The 20040-nt window shown below is 41.7% G+C and overlaps 1 protein-coding gene across 1 annotated transcript in view; it reads right to left on the bottom strand.

The window, feature by feature from the left end:
- Adar (adenosine deaminase, RNA specific) overlaps positions 1-12989 on the bottom strand; it is a 76656-nt gene extending 63667 nt beyond the window's left edge. The window contains exon 1 of the mRNA XM_004629805.2: positions 12925-12989. The gene's annotated coding sequence lies outside the window, so the exon portion shown is untranslated. The remainder of the gene's footprint in view (positions 1-12924) is intronic.
- Between the last annotated feature and the right edge of the window lie 7051 nt (positions 12990-20040).

Genomic DNA, 20040 nt, shown 5'->3' with positions numbered 1-20040 from the left:
GAAGCAGTGACAGAAGTCACTGAAAGAAGTAGCTTTGTCCAGGAAAGACACTGAAAGGTGGCAAAGGCAGGAAATTCTATAACTCCTAGAGGCAGTCCATCTTCCCAAGCAGGCCACAGTTATGCACTGTTAAGAGCACTAAGATATGTCTGACATCTCCTTGGAAATCAAAGGCTGATACAGAAACAAAAAGGACAGCCTTACAGCCACTTAAGGACTGTAGCTTGATTCCCAGGCCCTATGGAACTATTCCCTCTATATCTCCCAGGAAGATAAATGCGCTTTAAGACAACAGGAAATTAAAACGTAACTGGAGGTATCCCCCCACCACCTTTTTTTCACCTTCTTTTCTGGTGGTATTTAGAAAAACTGGTCCTTCCTCAAGAGATAGGCTATAAAAACATTTCATGATTCCTTCCATATGAGAAGAAATGTTACACTGGAAATAGTCACTCGAGTTTTCACAGGACCAGGACTAGTAACAACCACCCAACAGGTCTATAAAACTTGCCCACTCTTATGCCTATAATAACCTGGGTAAGTCCAAACCACCTCCTTTATTAAAATCACAGAGGAAAGTAACAGTACCCTGGAGAGGATTGGACTTTACCCATATGCCACCATATAGAGGATTTAAGCAGATATTTGTCCTAAGTGATACTTTTGCAGGCTGGAATGAAGCCTTTCCTACCCTTTCAGAAAAGACTACAGAGGTAGTCAAGGTACTTCTTAAAGAAATAATCCCCAGATTTGGACTGCTCTAGTCTCTCTACAGTGACAATGGACTTTTTTTATTTTTAACCACCCAAATAAAGGAAGTGCTAAAGGCTTTAGAAATAAAGTAATGCCTCTGTTGTACTTGGCAGCCTCAATCTTTTGGAAAGATAGAGAAAGCCAACAAGACCCTAAAGTGAGCTCTGCAAAACTTTGCCAAGAGATGTATGAATCCTCACTGTAATTGCTGCCAATAATACTCGTGAGGCTGCATAACATGCCCAAAACCAGCCTAAGTTTGAGCCCATTTGAAAGCCTCTGATATGATACTAGACCCAGAGACCATGAGGCTTTTACAAAATACCTCATTAATCTGGCCAAATACAACCAGCTATCCAAATGTATTGGGAAAAGAATTTTGTCAGCTCCTGGCCCACTGGGAGCACTATGCCCATCCTGGAGACCAAGTGCTCCTATATGCTTGGAGACAAGGAATACCCACTGACCAAATGAAGCTAAAATGCAAAGTCCTCTCTTTTCAGTGATACCTGCCATATCCACTGAAGTAAAAGTGACATAGATAACTGGATTCATCATTCTAAAATAAAGCCAGTTCCTTCCAAACTATCTAAAGAACAAGATCACCCCAGAAGAGGCTTTTACAAAATAATCTCATTAATCTGGCCAAGTACAACCAACTATCCAAATGTATGGGAACAGAATTTTGCAGGAAGTTACACCTGTGAGCCTCAAAACTTGAAATTTCTTTCCAAAAAGCAAGATTCCAGTACTGTTTGATAAGCAATCAGGATCTTGCTAGAATCATGGATCTGACACTCTTCTTTAACATATATTTTTCTCTACAGGAAACATGGAAATCTGACCTGCATCTTATCATATTTGGGCTAATAGTAAAGTTTCTTTCTCCTCTCAAAACAGGTAACTTGATAGTCACTAACTCTTTCCTCATTGTCTTTTTTTTTCTCCCCCCCCCATTGTCTTCTGACAGATCTTTTTTTTTTTTCTTCTCAAACACAGCCAGTGAGCCACAGTACCTCAAGATAGTTGGTGAGCACATAATCTCCAACAGATAGGGTCTATATCCCTTTCCAACTCAAAGAAGCTACAGAAGACAGCTACCTTCACTCCCTCAAAAGCCCATAAAGAATGATGGGATTTATGATTCTTGGGGAAAATGAAGTAAGGTAAGGTGTGGAAAAGCTGGCTGAGGGAATTAGTGGGACCTGTCAAGTACAAGATCCCATGACACACACCAAATAATCCACAAGGCCCCATCTATAGACCTCTTAGGTTTCCATGAGATATGTATGGACTATAAGGACACCGATATCATGAAGAGCTTGCTATTATGAGTTCAATCCTCAGTTCTGAAAAAAAAAAAAAAAAAAAAGAGCTTGCTATTATGCCTCTTCATGATCTTCTTCCTCTTCTTCTTCTTTTTTTTTTTTTTCAACCGGGGATTGAACTCAGACCCTTGTGCGTGCCAGGGAAGTGCTTATTCCACTGAGCCATCTCCCCTGTGATTCGCTTCTAACTTTTCCTCTTTTCTTCAGCTCAAGTTCACTTTACAGAGCTAGTTTTCCCCCTTACCCTCTAATCTCACTTTTTCAAATAAATTCTGTCACCATTTTTGCTTGTCTTATTCAATTTGGTTTGAGATGAGAAAGACCTGGAAATTAAGAGAAGAGCATCCCCAAAACCTAGTAATTTTATTTAGTGAGCTGCTTCTAAAAAGTGCCACCTGATTATACCCCTATTTGTACTTTTTGGAACAGAAATGTATACCTTGTATCATCGTATGTTGGAAGTGTTTTTCATTTCTATAGGGCCTCTCAGCTAAGAGTTTGCCTTAAATCTCAAAGGTGTATTTGACCTGACTTCTGAGCAATGCTAAAACCATTAGGACTTTGATAACACTTAGACACAACTAAACACATTTTGCATAAAAGGATGTGCATGAGTCTTTGGGGCATCTGGGGCAGAATGTTATAGTTCATATCTAGATGATCTCCCAAAGCTGATGTGCCCACAGATGAGGCTTTCAAGAGGTGAATGGATCATGGGTGTGTGATACTGATGGGTTTCTAGCTAGATGTGTTGTTGGGAGATGAAACCTAGAGAGAAGAGGTGGGTTACTATGGGCAGTGCCTGAAAGGGTATATATACATCTTTCCTTCTCCCTTGACGCTGCTCTGCTTCCTGTCTACCTTGCCATGGACTGTCCCCTGCCATGCCATCTTGCCTTAGAGACAGCTGACTATAACTGAAATCACTACAAACAGTGAGCCAAAATAAACTTCTCCTCCTTTAACTTGTATCAGGTATTTTGTCCCTGCAACAAGAAAGTAACTAAGACACTGGCTTTACCTGAGATATTACTTGCTTTTTAGTAGATTTCTACGATTTTTATTTTATTTTTTGTCTTTTTGAGACAGGGTCTTGCTACGCAGTTCAGGTTGGCCTTGAGCTCACAACAATCCTACTACCTCAGCCTCCTGAGTGCTGGGATTACAGGTATGCACCACCACACCTATTTTATTTTTAAAATAAAGTGGAGACCTTGAGCTCAAGGTCCTAGCACCTTTCCAAAAAAGGTTAACAAAAAGATACTTATAAAGCTCATAATCTAGTTAGAACCACGTAAATGACTGAAAGTTTGACAAAACCACAGGATACTTCTTCATAGCTGTCAGACTGGTTCATAAAAAGACTCACAATATCTAATGTTGAGGAGGATATGGTGCAAGTAGAACTCACATACATTAGTGATGGGAATGTAATGTAGTACATCCATTTGGGAATTTTCTTCTAAGGCTAATCTAGTAATTATATTCCTAGTGCTGACCATCACAAAATGAAAGTGGCTTCAAAAAGACTTGTACAAGAATGCTCATAGAAGAGCCAAGGATATAGCTCAGTGGCATAAGTGCCTGCCTGGCAAGTGCAAGGTCCTGAGTTCAATTCCCAGTACAAAAAACTAACAGAGTGCTCATAGAGTGCTGGGTGTTTAGGTCAGTGGCACAGTGCCTGCCTGGCAAACATGAGGTCCTGAGTTTGATTCCCAGTACAAACAACAGCAACAACAAAGCATGCTCATAGAGCCAGGCATGGTATGGCATGCCTACAATCCCAGCTACTCTGGAGGAAAGGGATAGCAAGTTAGAGACCAGCATGGGAAACGTAGCAAGCCTGTCTTATAAGAGAATATTTACAAAGGGCTGGAACTTAGCTTAGTAATAGAGCATTTATGTAGCATGCATGAGGCCCCTGGTTCAATTCTCACAACCTACAAAACAAAATAGCTCATAGAACCAGAGTCTGGGGAGGGGAAAAAGAAGAGATGGTGTTAATGGATACAGAGTTTTAGGTTAACAAGATGAAAACTTTCTGTGAGATGCACTGCACAACAATGTGTATATGGGGCTGGTGAGATGGCTTAGTGGTCTAAAGCACCTACTTAGAACAAGCTTGGCAAAGCACAGGGACCGCGGTTCAATCCCCCAGCACCACATGCCAGCCAGCCCCGCCCCCTGGTGGGCTGAGCTGGCCACGCACACGCACGCACACACATAAATAAATTAAAAAAAATTTAAAAAAAACAATGTGTATATACTTAACAATACTGAAGTATAACTTTAAAGATGGTTGTATCTTTTTTTTTTTTTCAATAGAATACAGGAGGTAAAAAGAGTGTTTATACAGCTTTAGTTTACAAAGCCAAAAAGTAGAACCCAATGTCTGTCAACTGATGAATAAATGTGGTGTATATTTGTATAGTGGATACTGATGTCTATAACATGGCTGAACCTCATTAAAGGAAGCCATAGAGAAGCACCAAGTGTGTAATTCTGTTTACATGAAATTTGAGAATAGGAAAAATCTATAGTGATAAAACCTCAGAACAGGTTAGCCTTTGAGGATAAGAAGGGGTACAGGGGAACTTTCTAGAGTTATGAAAATGCTTTTATTTCTTGATCTTGATATTAATGGCTACATTTTATTTTACTTTTTAGGTGGGTAAACATGTCAAAATACATAAAAAGTACCCATAAATCTTGTGTATCAGGTACATATATAATTATATTTCAATAACAGTTTTTAAAATAGTAAGGAAGGAGCACCATCTTAACTATATTCTTTAAACTTGGGGTTATAGATAAATATCATTCCCTGAAGCAAGTATGGAAACTGAAAAATTCTGAGAAATACATGCCCCTCACTTAAGATGGGGTTATAAATTAATAAATTATCCCAAGAGGAACACTGTAAGGAGAGAATGCACTTAATATATCCACCCTACTGAATGTCACAGTTTAGCAACACTGACTGCCTGTTTCCCTTCCTCCTTCTGTGGTTGATAGACAGCCAACCCTGCTGCTGCTGCTACTGCAGGGGCCCAGAATTGCTGACTGTGGAAGCACAAATCCCTAGCCCAGGAAAAGATAAAAAATTCACATTGGAAGAATGGATTCTACTGAACACATCCAGACTTCACACCACCATCAAGCTGGACGACATCATAGACTGTGCTAAATCAGAGTGCATCTCTATTTGCACCTCAGTTTGAAGTATGCTTTGCTATTCTGATAAATTATTTTCTAAAACATGTAAACATTTTAAAAACATAGACATTTAGTTAAAAGTGAATTTAAAGTATTAAATATTTTTAAAATCAAATATCTTGTTAAAACCTGAAATGAAACTGAGTATTATTATTATTATTATTATTTTGGTATTTTTAGGGAACGGAAGGGTCTACAGGATATTCAGGGTCTCACTGCTACATTGGACTTGCCGTGATTTGCCTGTTTACAGCCTCCCAAGAGCTGGGATTACAGGCATACACCACCATGCCCAGTCTCAATTGCCATTTCAGCATGCCCCGGGGGTGGGTCCAGCATGGCAGGCCCAGGGATTGGTCCCAGCCCCTGTGCCTGCTTGAAGGCACTTTAATCTGCTGAGCTATTTGGCCAGCCCTTAGTATTAGCTTTTAAAGTCAGGTAAAAATAGAGTATTGAGTGAGGAAAAAACATTAAGATTATAAGCAAAAGAACAAATAAAAAAGGATGAATTCTGTCTACAGAAAAAGGAAAAATAATTTTTTATGATTAACTGTAAAGCCAAAATGAGATAGCAAACAGTAAGCTGGAAAAACACAGCAAATATGGCTTTTCTTTTACAATGGGGGATAGATATACATTCTTGTTTTTAGAGTATTTGTATAACTTATTTAAAAACCAGTTAAATGCACTAAATAGACAACTTTGAAAATAGAAAAAGTGCTTAAAGGTATGCAAAAAGCTCACTTAATCACAATAAAAAATGCAAATTAAAATGAGATACCATTTTCAATTTAGCCTAGATTTGCCTTTTTAATTTAAAAAGGTGCACAATTCAGAAGAGGACTCGGTACAAGAGATTCACAGTGAATGGGAATTGGTACAGGCTGAGCATCTTTCATCCAAACATCTGAAATCCAATATTCCAAAATCCCAAAGCTTTCTTTTAATTTTTATTCTTATGAGTGTATGCGGGCAGTACAGAATGATTACAGTCATCGTGGGGACTAGGTACTTGTACACAGTGCATCATAATTCTTTTGAAAATCCTCAAACTTCTGAGCTCTGACATGTTGCCACCAAATTCCACACCATGAAATTTGCTTCATGCACAAAAATTACTTTAAAATATTGTATAAAACTCCATTCAGGTTATGTATATAAGACATATATGAAACATAAATAAAACTTCATGTTTTGTCATGGGCCCCATTCCCAAGATAATGCATTACATGTGTGGCTGCACAAAATATTCCAGTCTGAGAAAATGCAATATCCAAAACAATTCTGACGCCACGCATTTTGGAAAAAAGATTCTCAAGTTGTATTTACTTTTTAGGAAGCAAATCAGGACTATGTACTCCAACAGTGTGTTACTATAACTGGGTTGAAACTAGAGCTTGCATATTTGGAAAATGTAATAATCCTCTCATCTTTTTTTGTTTGTTTGGTTTTTTTTTACTGACTTTGTGGAATTGATTTTATTGACTGGGATTTAGGGCATGAGACAGGAAACATCACCTTGGGGCACTCCCGACTCCTACCCCCAGGGAATGTCCATTCTTATCCTCCTGGGATGTTCTTTGAAGCTTTTTCTTGGTATTGCCCTTGTTGGCAGCAGCCTCCTCAGGCCCACTACTGACTGGCTCTTCCCTGGAAGACAATTTTCTCTTTTTCTTGGGGACACCTCTGGCTTCCTCTTCTGGTTCACTAGCTGTTTCCTCCTTGGGTGAAGATTTCTTCTTTTTGGGTGAACTTGGGCTGCCACCAGCTGTCTCTTCCACGTTGCTACTAATCAACTCTTCCTTGGAAAAAGATTTCTTTTTCTTGGGTTCCAAAATAGAGACAGATGGACTATCCATTCTGTTCTCCCGAGGAGCCTCCTCGAGTTTTTCCTTTTTTTCTTTTTGCGTTTTTCCTGTGTCTCCTCATGTTCCTCTGAAGTACTACTATTCTGTGAAGATGCCAGAGTGGCCAGTGTAGCCAGCTGCTTCTTTTCCTTCTTTAAGTGCTTCTCCTATTTCTCCAGCTTCCTGGTGGTTTCAACAGCAGCTTCCTCTGCCTGAACCATCACCTCCTTCATAACATTCAGATTCTTCCATGGAATCTCCCCAGTCTCATAGAAGGACAGGTGCCCCTCAACTTGTTCTCAAAGCTTCTGGTGGGTACTAAAACACACTGGTGGGTACTGGTGGGTACCTCAGAGAAGCAATCAATTCTGGAGGCAATACTGCACTTGTTTGCCAGGTATCGGGAGATGTGGCCTTTGTTCTTGGCAGCTGCCCAGCCAATGAAGGTGGAGTAGAAAATGAGTCCATATTTTGGTGTGTTACCCCTTGTCTTCAGAGCTCTGGAAACTTCATCCCTTTGCTGGACCCTGGGAATCACTCAGACACCAGGACTGGCCATAATCCTCTCATCGTAATTACTAATTTGTATAATTTTTTAAAAAAGGGTATTTTTCCTTTGCTGTTCGTGTGGTTGGAGGTTTCTTCTAAATTAAGGTGTAAAACAAAACCAGAAGATGGATAATCTTTGTCAAGGCCTCAGGATGTGGATTTGAACCCTCCCTGAGGGGGTGCAGAAATTAGACTCAGAACAGCCTCTTGGTCCAGAAGGGCATCTCAAAATCTCTGCCACACAGCCCAGGATGGGGTGGTTCTGCCCTGGGGACAGCAATGGGTTATACCCCAGGTAACTGTTATCAGTGATGGACAAGGCCAGTTGCAGACCCAAGGGCATAGCAAGGCTGGGTTGGATTGAAAACTAAACACCTCTGACAACATACTATGTATTTATGAGTCTCAGACCTAATGAAACTAGGCCATTATAAACTGTTGTACTTCTAGAGGGAGAGATGAAATCAATGAAGAAGTCTTATTTCTTTTATAACTTTTCCTCTCTTCTGCCTTCCTTTTTCTTTTAAAACCTTTTTTGAGTGTTTTGGTATTTTAAAAGAATGAGTTTTAATGTTCACAATCTTTTTTTTTTGGGGGGGGGGCACCAGAGATCGAACTCAGGACCTTATTACACTAAGCTATCTCCCTGGCCCCAAAGTTCACAATCCTTGATCCCAAAACCTCAGCCTAAGAATATCCTGTTATTTATAAAGGTCTCAGAACAGTGCCCAGCACATTGTAAGTGCTTGAGGAAATGTTTTTATAATTAAAAACTTCAGGAGAAAAAAAACACAAAAAAACAAGACATAGAAAAATCCGTAATCCAAACCCATCAAAGTTCAGAAAAGGACTAGGAGGGATGGTTTACACCTTTACCTCAACTAGTGGGAGGCTGAGGAAGAAGGATCACTTGAGCCCAAAAGTTCATGGCTGGCTTGGGCAACAGAGTGAAACTCCATCTCAACACAAAGTTCAACAAGGTTTCAGGGGAATGAAGTATCACACAGAGTGGAATTTCCAGCTGGCTTCTCCTTGGGGCTGACCTGGGAAGAGAGCTTCAACCTTCCTGGGATGGCCTGCAGCCCTTGAGTTTCAGAGCATTACAGTGAGACTGTATCTGTTATGCAGACTGTAATCTTCATCAAGACAATGCCAGCATGTTTTTCCTGGGGGCAGATTTTCATTCATTCACTTAATATTTACTGAGCAACTTCTATATGCCAGGCACTGTCCTAGACCCTAGAGATAATAAACAAGGCAAAATTATTTTCTTCATTGTTCTCATGAAGAGAGGCAAGTGATGATCCATATGCAATGCCAGCTGGCTGTAATGGCTATGAAAAGAAATAATACTGGTTAAGAATGGTACTAAGGAATACAACGCAAAGAACACCTATGTCCTTCAGGGACTCTGTCTACAGTAAGCAGTTATCCAACAGAAATAAAACCTACAATAGCATAGTGTTCAAGTGCTTCTTCACAAGAAAGGGTTCATGGCCTGGCTCAAAAGGGGCCAAGGAAGCCTTCTGGGAGAAGTGCAAACTGAATCTAAAAGGATCAGCCAAAGGAAGCAGTAGGAAAGGCTCACCTGACAGCAAGTGCAAAGGCATGGAAGGGACAGAGCAAATGACAAGTGCTATCACAAAATCATATGTGATGTATAAACAAAACTAGGTGAGTCATTCCAAGCAGAGGGCTATAGAAAGGCTCAAAGAAGTGAGATATGAGTACACCTGAGTGTATGTGCGTGCGCATGCACACACACCTACAGCAGCCACCTGAGTCCCTCTATACTTGCCCCTTTCACGTGTCCTCTACATGGTTATGGAGAGCAGCATAGCTCTTCATTGCATGTGTGGGCTTGTGCTGCAGATCTCTCCAGCCATGGGACCCCTACTGCTTTGTTCACAATGATTAGTTTACAATGCTGAAGGAGAGCTACATGGTCATGGACTTGGCTGTTAATAATCATTTTTAGTAGTGTAGAAAAAGCAATAAACCAAAAAGGAGCAGAGGGAGGCAGGGCCAAGGGAGCCCTTATGATATCATTTCAGTCCCAGGATCTAGCCATGCTTAATGCATGACTCTGGACTTTCTAGTTAAATGATCAAAGGGGAACAAGTTTTTGCTTAAGTTAGTTTATATTAAGTTCCTGTTATTTGCAACTGGATTAATGTACCCACTTTTGAGGAAAAGCTTCACTTTGTGTATGAACAAGGGTATGGAACAAAGGAAAAGGGAGGACAGATGTCAGAGGGTCTCTCTCATTGAGTCTAATAAAGACATTAAGACAGGTGGCCTCAAGGCATCTAGAATAGTCCAGAAATATAATCAGAGCTCTCTGGGTAGCAAAACTGAAGGATGTTTATGTAAGTCAGTTTTCTCTGGTGAACTTTCAAATCTTGGAGAGAGAGAGAGAGAGAGAGAGAGAGAGAGAGAGAGAGAGAGAAGGGAAGAGAGAAGAGAATGGTAATTTGGGGGTCAGAGATATAGCTGTGCACCATAGCACCTGCTTGGGAAGCATAAGGTCATGAGTTTAATCCCTGGTATCAAAATAAATAGGGCTGAGGAGATAACTCAGCAGCCTAAGTGCCTGCCTGGCAAGCACAAAGACCTGAGTTCGATCCCCAGTACAGCATGCTGTGCTGGTCCCGGAACCCAGGGTGTACCATGGGCATATGCCTGTAATCCCAGCACTGGGGAGGCTGGGACAGGAGGGTCACTATGAGTCTGAACTATGCAGTGATACCCTGTATCCAATCAATCAATTAATCAATCAATCAATCAATCAATCAATCGCTACACAGCCATAGCTCATTTTTAGTGAAAAACATGATATAGATGACCAAAAACACCAAGCAAATCATGTTTAGTTTACTATTTCCATATTAGTGCAGAACAGCCAGAGATCTTTCCCAAACATCTGATTTTTAAAGAAACTTAGTATTCTGAATTATTTCTCCTTAATGCCAAGCAATCCTCTGGTGCACTCCAGAAAATAGCTCAAGGTCCAAATCTAACAGCTTTATACCTCAACAAAGTATTGTACCTCAAGAGATCACTAGAAACCTAAGGCTCAGACTTTGTTGTTCACATATTGGAAAACTGTAATCAGTTGGTCACAAGACCATGGGTGTAGGGGAGCATAAACAGTGTAGAGGACCAAGAGAAAAGAAAGGGCTGGTGGGCCTAGGCACACCATTGCTGGGACTGTGAGTACACAGTAGGCATTTAGTAAACACTCAGTGGAAAGAAGAAAAAAATCTTGAAGCACTGTTAAATTTGGATCTTGAGCTATTTTCTGGAGAGCACCCTAGCATCAAATGTTTGGGAAACATCTCTGCCTGCTCTGCCTCCTCCCGCACCCCCACTCCCCACCCCCTTCACTCCCATGAACAGCAGTCACTGAGAACAAGACCCAAATCACACTGCTCTATGGATGGTCTGGGTCAAGTTCAGTCTCTGGCATTAATTAGTGTCAAGACCTTGGCCAACACTCACCTCTGCATCTGCAAAATGGGGATATTCATTGTACTAGATTCCTGAAGGGATTTAATAAATTAATGCAAGGAGTAGGGAGATAGCTCAGTAGCATAGACACCTGCCTGGCAAGCACATGGTCCTGAGTTCAATCCCCAGTACCAGGAAAAAAAAATCTAATTAGTGCAGTCAGTTATGTTGGTGCATACGTATAATCCCAACACCTTGCGAGGCTAAGGCAGAAGCATCTCAAGTGTGAGTGCAGCCTAGGCAGCCTAGTGACTTACAGCAACACCTTGTCTCAAAAAAAAAAAAAAAGAAAAGAAAAGAAAAAAAAAAAAGCCTTAAATGGGGAGTAGGGCTGAGTATATAGCTGAGTGTGAAGGTCCTGGATTCAATCCCCAGTACTGGGAATTAAAAAAACAAAATAAAACACCATATGTAAAGTGCCTGACACAATGTCAAACATTTAAAAAATAACAAAGAGATGCTATTATTGATAGAATTGTGAGGTCTTAACCTCTTTTCGTTTCTCGAGTTTTATGTTGTCTACCGTGGACAGAATATGGGTTAAGATCCTAACCTCAAGTCTGTTTTAACATACCTAGCAGAATAACAAACATCCCCTCCGTGTAAAGATCTCCTGCCCCCTGAAGCAGCTATACCATTCAAAACTCTTCCTCATTAGAACCAGTTCAAGTGCTTGCTACTGTGTCCTTACTAATAATAGTTAGACACTTCAAATTCTGACAACTCTACAAGGTAAGTATAATTATCTTCATGTTTTCGATAACCCAAGCAAAAGTAGACGTTAACTCAGTGTCACATACTGTTAAGTGACAGACATGACTCCAGATTCTGCCTATTTAGCTGCCTCTTGTGCAGAAAGCACTCACCTGTTTACAAATACGCACCAAGGCACTTTAGGGTCTTTAAAACGATGGGCACAAGGGCTCTTTGGTAGACGGTAAGGTTGGCATCCTGCCTCCACACTTGTCGATGATACAACGCTCCTGCCTTCCTGACCCCTACGACCTGCTCCGTCTCGGGCTCGGCCGCTCTGAGGCCTCCAAGTGCGGGCGTCCTCCCGCAGCAGCTCTGACGCCGCTACCTCGGAGCTTGCACCCCTCCCCCAGCAGCATTCAAAATCTCATGACAGGGATCCCTTTCTGGAAGGCAAGTTTCCCAAACTGTGACACCAACACAGAACACCCTGGGCCGTCTAACCCTCTAGTACAACATAAGAACCAAACTAAACTGAAGAAGGGAAAGGAGGTGACGCAACTAGGCCTCCCGCACCAGGGCCGCCCGGACACAGCGCACCGCGCGACCCCGCAGCGGGCCGCCTACACCTTCCCTGGCGGGCACGCAGGGGCGCCAGGACAAGCCCGGGACGGGCGCCGGCGCGCCGACTGGAGGACCGGCCCGGGCGCCGGCTCTCCAGTCCTTCTCTGCGGCGGGGGTCTCGGACTGAAGCAAGGCCGTGGGCACGCACTACCGGGCTCCGGAGGGCACAAGCGCGGGAGCATCTGTGCGCAGCCGTAGCTGCGCGCCCCCGCACCGGCCCCGGCGCGCGCCTCTGGGACTGTCGAGCCCAGCGCGTCCCCACCAGCCGCGTCCCCACCTGCCCTCGCCACCCGCCGCGCCCCCGGGGACCCCGCACCGCTTTTTCCCTCCACTCCAACCCAGCGCTGGGCCCTGAGAGACGACGGCGGCAGCGGAGGGGGAGGGCGCCTCTTACCAGATCTTACCAGATCTCGCAGCTCCTCCGGATACGCGCCCTCGGCAGAAGCTGCCACGGCCGCGGGACCCTCCCCCCGCCCGCCCCCTCCGCGCTGCCCCGCTCCCTTCTGTAGGGAATCAATGGCTGGGTCGCGGGTTGGTGACGTCACCCGTGCGCCAGGCGGGGGCGTCCCACGTGATCCCTCCCGCTTTTGTTTGCTAGGTTTTGTCCCTTCTTCTAGGATTTCTAACTATTGGTTAGTGGTATTATTGTGGTATGGTGGGAGTAGGTACAGGACTTGAGTTAAGGGTGCTGAGATTTTGCTCTTGTCCTCGAGTAAACTCTTCGTCATCCATAATATGGTTGGGCCCAAACCCCTGGGAAGTGCATAGCTACAGACCTCTGATGGAAAGATGGGCCTCAAGCTCACAGAAGTAGTTAATAATGTACAATCACTGGTCGTTGGATGGCCTACTTAAATTAAGCTGATTGATTTTAAAATAACATAACGAACACCCTCTTTAACTTGACATTCCACCCAAGAACTAAAACATTACCAGGAAACTTTCAAACGGTTTGCAAGTAGTCCCTGACTTCTACTGTACTACTTACTGTCTTACTCTCGGAAGTAACATCCATCCTGCATTTGTATTGACATAAGTTGCTTTCTTTCACATTCATGTATACATTACTAAGCAATATTTTTTATGATTACTATGTACATGTTTTTAAACTTTCAGCTAGCGTCCTGGTGATACAGAAGAAATGTAACTCTCAACCTGTTAGATATATCCAGTCTGTGTCTTTTGATATTGAAGAATGAATGTTTTTCTTTTTTTCCTTTTTAATTTTTTTATTCATTTTAATGAGAAAATAAAATAGCAATGAAACAGTTTCAAAACAGGTTTAAAGAATGAATTTTAAGGAACAGTGGAAGTTAAGAGAAAAGTTTTTTGAGAGTTCTTGAGAGAAAGGAGAGGTCCCAGAAAATGGGTTGCCACCAAGGCCCTTTGTCATGAGTAGCAAAGTCACAGTATTGGTACAATATGCATCACACTATAATGAGCCTATAGTATTACAAGTATGGCCGCTTAGCTAACATTGACCTAATAGGGAGAGGAGTCACTTAGGGTACATGGAAAGAACAGGCATTCTGGTCACCCACCTGGGCGATTGATGTCTATCTGGACTGAATTATTGGAGGAAGTGCGACTAATTATAGAATAATTTCCACTTAATGTTTGTGCCTTAGAGAAGCATGTAGGCCTGACCGTTGCATCTCCATCTTGAGGCCTGGTCTTCACATGTGCCTCCAGCCACAAGTCCATGTCTCTATTTTTCACAACTTCCTTGAGAACCCAATCCCTCTTTGTATATTAAATTTTATTTAATTTAGCTGCCTATAATACTGGGACTTTTCACAAAGATTTATCAGCGTTAAGCAAAGTTTCATTTTACTCATATTTACTGCTACATAACAATCCATTCTCCAGCTGCTGAACTCTTACCATGATTCCCAGTCTTTTCTTATTTCCAACTGGTACCCCTGTAAAAAAATCTCTCTCTTGGGTATATTCATGTAGGAATAGAATGAATAGGTCTTTGACTTGGCAATGTTCCTTTCATATGATTGTGTCAAAGACACAATTTAGCTTTTCTTTTAACATTTAAATCCTTTTCCTTTGTGGAATTTACTTTTATGAATGATGTGAGGAAGGGATCCAATATTAGTTTTTACATACAACTGACCTTTTACCCCTGTTTTATTTATCGACTAACCCTATCTTTCCTAACTTTGTCAAATATCAATATTCCATTTATGTAAATGTTCATTCCTAAGCTGCCTATTCTGTTCCATTGGAAAATTTGTCTGTCTTGATGCAAACATCATATATTAAATTATCATAACTTTTTATATAAAAAGTCTTGATATTCAGTAGTAAAAAGTTTCTTATTTTTCTTCATCTTTCCTATTCTTGATCTTTTGTTTTTCCATATTTCAAGATAAGCAAGTCAAATTGCACATATATAAACATCTAACCAACACCACCAACAAAAAACCTTGTTAGCATTGCATGTCTTTTTTTAATTATTAGATTGTGTTTTTTTTTTTTTCTTTTCTTTTCTATAGTTAGGGCAGTGTCTACAGGGTCTCACTACATAGATCGGACTTGTAGTGATTCTCCTGTTTACAGCCTCCCAAGCGCTGGGATTACAGGTGCTCACCACCACGTGAGCAGTCTCAATCGCCTTCTCAGTATGCGCAGGGCACACCAGGGATTGAACCCTGGTCACTGCGCTCTGCCTAAGCAGGTACTTTAGTCCACTGAGCTATCAAGCCAGCCAAGCATTTTGGTTTTTTCAGACAGGGTCTCACACTGTAGTTCAGACTGGCTGGAACTCACTATGTAGCACAGTCTGGTCTGGAAATCATGATGATCCTCTTACCTCAGCCTTCCAAGTTCTGGGAATTTAGGCATGTGCCACCACACCCTGTGTACATATATTAAATAAGTAAATTTGAAGAGTGTTGATATTTTATAATTCTGGGCTTCCAGTCCATGATCAAAGACTAAATTTGTTTTCATTATATTTCATTAATGTCTATCAGTGAAGTTTATTATTCTCTGTGTCCAGATCTTATATATCATTTGTTGGGTTTATTTCTGAGTACTTTCTAATTGCTTTTGTAAATGATGTCCCTTAAAGTGATACTCTCTAGAAAAAACAGTGGAGACTCAGCTTCTCCAGAACAAAGTGTCTAGAGAAAACAATAGCTTGGAGAGGAGCTGAAGTGAGTGAAGGCTACCTGGGAATGAACCATGAGGGAACTGACAGAGAATAGGATTAAGTGATACACAGAAATAGATCATGCCATAGAGCACAGACCATGCAGCATGGCCAACAGTCTAGCTAGCTGCCATCTGGGAAATAAAGTGAAATTAACAAAGTTTTTGTTCATGGAGAACCATACAATTACACTGGAACCAAAAGAATTATCTCCAGTTAGAATCAGTAAGGAAAACACAGAACACTGCTTGCAGAGTGGCTTTCCAGAACCATAAGTTGTTGAGTAACTTCAGTAAAAGTGCCTACAGCTACCTCAGAGCAAAAGCTTCTGGGGACAATAATGTATAGAAGAGGGGCCAAGGAGATGGCTTGGTGAAATAAGTGCTTGCCTGGTAAGCTCAGGGACCTGAATTCAATCCGTGGTTCCGCGCAAAAAGAAAAACAAAACAAACAAATAAACAAAACAATGTATGGAAGGGCTGGGTAGTTGAACCTGGGTCCAGAGCAGTCCATTGGCTGCTTCACACTGCTGGCTGCTTTGAACTGCCAAATTCCCTACGTGGGTGAGGCAAAGACAATCACAAGAGACTGTCAGCAGCTGGAGAGCAGACTGGGAGGAGTCCCACTGAGAGGCAGGGGCTGGTGAAAACAACTGGACTCATGCAGCCAGAGACCAGGTTTGCCTGAGTAATACGGGACTGCAAGCTCACACTGGTGTGTGTTCTCAGTATTAGCGGATCTCTACCTGCAGCATGGTGCTGAGGGCAGACTGCAGCCTTAGACTTCCATGACCACAGACACGTTCTGGCTTGAGCGCTGCTCATTAATCTTAGGCTGAGGAAAGAAGCCATGCATCCAAAACAATAGAAAACTTCATGTTATTATTCTTTATTTGATTGTACTATATTTTCATTTTATTTTACTTTTTTATTTTGTGCTGTTTTCCTCTTTCTGTAGATTTCCTCCCACACTTTTTTTTTAAACATTTTATTTTTTATTTTATTTTATTTATGTGTGGGGGGGCCAGCTCAGCCCACCAGGGGGTGGGGCTGGCTGGCATGTGGTGCTGGGGGATTGAACCGCGGTCCCTGTGCTTTGCTAAGCTTGTTTTTTTTTTTTAAGTAGGTGCTTTAGACCACTGAGCCATCTCACCAGCCCCTCCTCCCACACTTTTATTCCATTATTTTACCTTTTATTCTTCTATGAGCATGTACATGTATATGTGCTTCTCTTCCTCTTGCCTTTTTCTCCCAGCATAGTTTATAAATGGTAAGGGGATTCTTCCTTGTCCCTTTATGTCCCTCCTACTTTTATCCATATCCCTTCTTCTGTGTCTTGTTCATTCTCAATTTTTCTTTTTTCCCTCTCCTCCTTTTCATTTGTTTGCCTTTTTCCTCTAATATTTGTATCACTCATGGAATCCTTTCCTATTCCCATTTCTCACTATTTTTGTATCCAGTTTTCCCTCTTATCCCCTTCTAAATATATAATATATCCTAACTATCATTAGGACCATTTGCTTCCTATCTTAAGTTACTTTTCTCTCATTGCTGAGACGAAATACCTAACACCCAAAATTAAAGAAGGAGAGTTTCATTTAGCTTGCAGTTTGTGGAGGGTTCAGTCCATAATCAGCTGGCTCCAAGGCAGGGTGACGCGGCACAGGGGCAACAGTTCATTTCAGCAGAAAACAGCAAAAGCAGCAACAACAAAAGGGTGGGAGCAGGCCTCTTTTCCTTTCTTATGTTGTAGGACACTCCCCCCACACACAGACACACACACTATCCCCATGCCTTCTTGTACTGCTCAGGAAAGTTTACAAAGTATGGACCTTACTAGAGTTTGATCTCTGGTCCCACATGCCACACCAACCCTGCCCTGGGGTGTTTTGAGCAGGTGACCAAGCCTGGGCATAGTGATGCACACCTGTAATCCTAGCACTGGGGAGGCTGAAAACAGGAGGATCACTATGAGTCCAAGATGCACAGTGAGACCCTGTACCAAATACAAAATTGAAAAAACAAAACAAAGTATGGACCTTGGCTCCTTGCTGAATCATACCATAACATCACCCTTCTTATTTCCTCCTTTCCATACTGTAGCAGGCGGTGTGGTGGTGCATGCCTGTAATACCCACAGTAAGGAGGCTGAAGTAGGAGGATTGCAGTGAGTTCCAGTATGGCCTGGGCTACATAGTGAGTTCAAGACCAGCCTAAACCACACAGCAAGACCCTGCCTCCAAAAGCCAAGACCACACGCAAATAAAACAAAACAAAACAAAACAAAACAAAAAACTGAGAAGTTAGGGCCCTCAACCTAGTTAGGACCCTCACCCTCACTCCAAGGTTCATTTCCTTTTGGCCCGAAGCTGGGGCCAAAACCACAGAAGAGGTCTATCCAACTTTGACCTGGGCAAAACACCACAGAAACTCGCCTTTTGTTAGCATCAAAAGTTCTCCACAGATCAGATAGCCCTGCCAAAATTAGCTCTCCTTCAGTAGTTCCAGCCCCAAAACACCCTCCCCACAAAACCCCTTGAAAGCCCCATGTTTTGCCTTGTTTGCTGCTGTCTTGGACCACTAGACAGCCAGCCCATTTGCTCCTACCTGGTCGATTCAGAATGTCTGGTCTGGTCGATTGTGTTGTTTCGTACCTGACAAAAACAAAACAAAAGCCATACAACAATGTGCTTTGAACCAGTGCAGCTCTTGATTTTGTTGTGAACTGGTGCATCTGTTAAAGTTCCGGGGGTGGGGGAAATGGTGGGAGGACTTAGAAATAAAGACAAGAGACAAAAGGTGAGGTCAAGTTGGAACCGCTCTCCTGATGGGAGGAAAGGAACTTCTCAGCCACCATAGTACATTTATTTATACTCTCAGGAGGTTGATGTCAATTTCAACTCCTCTGCCCAGCAAATTTGTATGAGAACCTGAACACCTCATGTTCCCAGAGATGGAGCAACTTGTTTTCATGGCTTTCCTCAGGAGCTGTTTGCTCTTGGACCTCATTTGCCTTGCCCTGGCACATGTGATCAATTTCCAGCTTCAGCTACTCACTACCTCTCCCCTTGTTCTGTTTTGTAGTTGCAGGTGATGGATGGTCAGTTAAAGTTGGAGGGGCTGTGTTTGGAGATCTCTGTGGAAGATCTTCTCATTCTTGGACCCTTTCCATTCTGAGTGAATTTCTTGCTAAAGATTTCCAGTCTAAAGATTTTAGGTACCCATATTCAGCAAGTTAACCCTACACAGTCCATTAATCCATAACAGTAATCAGTTACCAGTGTAGCTGCCAAATGTCAGACATTATTAGTGATTTGAACTTTTTACAGCTCACATATTATCATTGAATTATTTTCTACATCTTGTGGTTATACTTTTCTGCTCGATGTTCAAGACCAATTTAAGGTGAGACCTGTAGTGATCAATTTTTGCTATCTATCAGGATATACCTTGGAGTCATGTATAGCACCTCTTAGTACTTCTGTCTGTGTCAGCCATCTGGATGAGTCACAGTCATTGCTTTCTGTAAAAGCTTGGGATATTTTTTCTCTCCTGGTGACCTTCCTTAGACATAGTATACATTGTTGTATCACTTTCCTCTATGGTCCCAAAATATCCTTGACCAGAAGATCAGGAACTCAACAGAGTTATATGAGAGGTTAATGGCCTGGGTCTTCACTGACCTTGCAGGGCTAGGGACAAAATATTGGTTATCATCTTAGTCCATCTATCTCTTTAAATTTATGGTCTCCAAACCTCAGTTGTTAAAAATGCAGAAGAAAAGATTAATGACATTACATTGTAATGAAGGCAGACAGCTCACTATTACTATCTTATCTAAATATCAAACACCTTAGAACATAAAATGGAACCATTATTGCCTAACAACTATGGATATTCTAGTATTTGAATCCCAATAGAATATAAAGATAGATTACATATTTTACACAGAAAATTTGAAATCAAAACCATAAATAACATGAAGCACTACAATCATGATGATATATTATAATATAAATTTCCTTTTTTGTGTGTGTGTTACTGGGAATTGAACTTGGGACCTTGTGCTTTCCAGGAAGGAACTTATGCCACTGAACTATATCTCCAGCCCTTAAATTTTCATTTTGACATAACATAACTCTTTTAATCAATCATCTCTACCTAATACATAAAAATATTTTCCTAGCAGGTTGACCTTTAATGGGATGTACATACATTTTCTTAAAATTAAAGGCAGAGGTATAAATCCCAAAGAAAAGTATATCACCAATAAGTAATCCTTGTTTTACATTTCGGAAAACCTGTAATCTGGAATCACGAATAAATTTAATACACCATGAAATTAACAGTAATGA

Source organism: Octodon degus, unplaced genomic scaffold, assembly GCF_000260255.1.
Source record: "Octodon degus isolate 3935 unplaced genomic scaffold, OctDeg1.0 scaffold00032, whole genome shotgun sequence".
NCBI lineage: Eukaryota > Metazoa > Chordata > Mammalia > Rodentia > Octodontidae > Octodon > Octodon degus.
The sequence above is the reverse complement of the archived record's forward strand: the minus strand, read 5'-3'. Positions and strand labels throughout refer to the sequence as shown.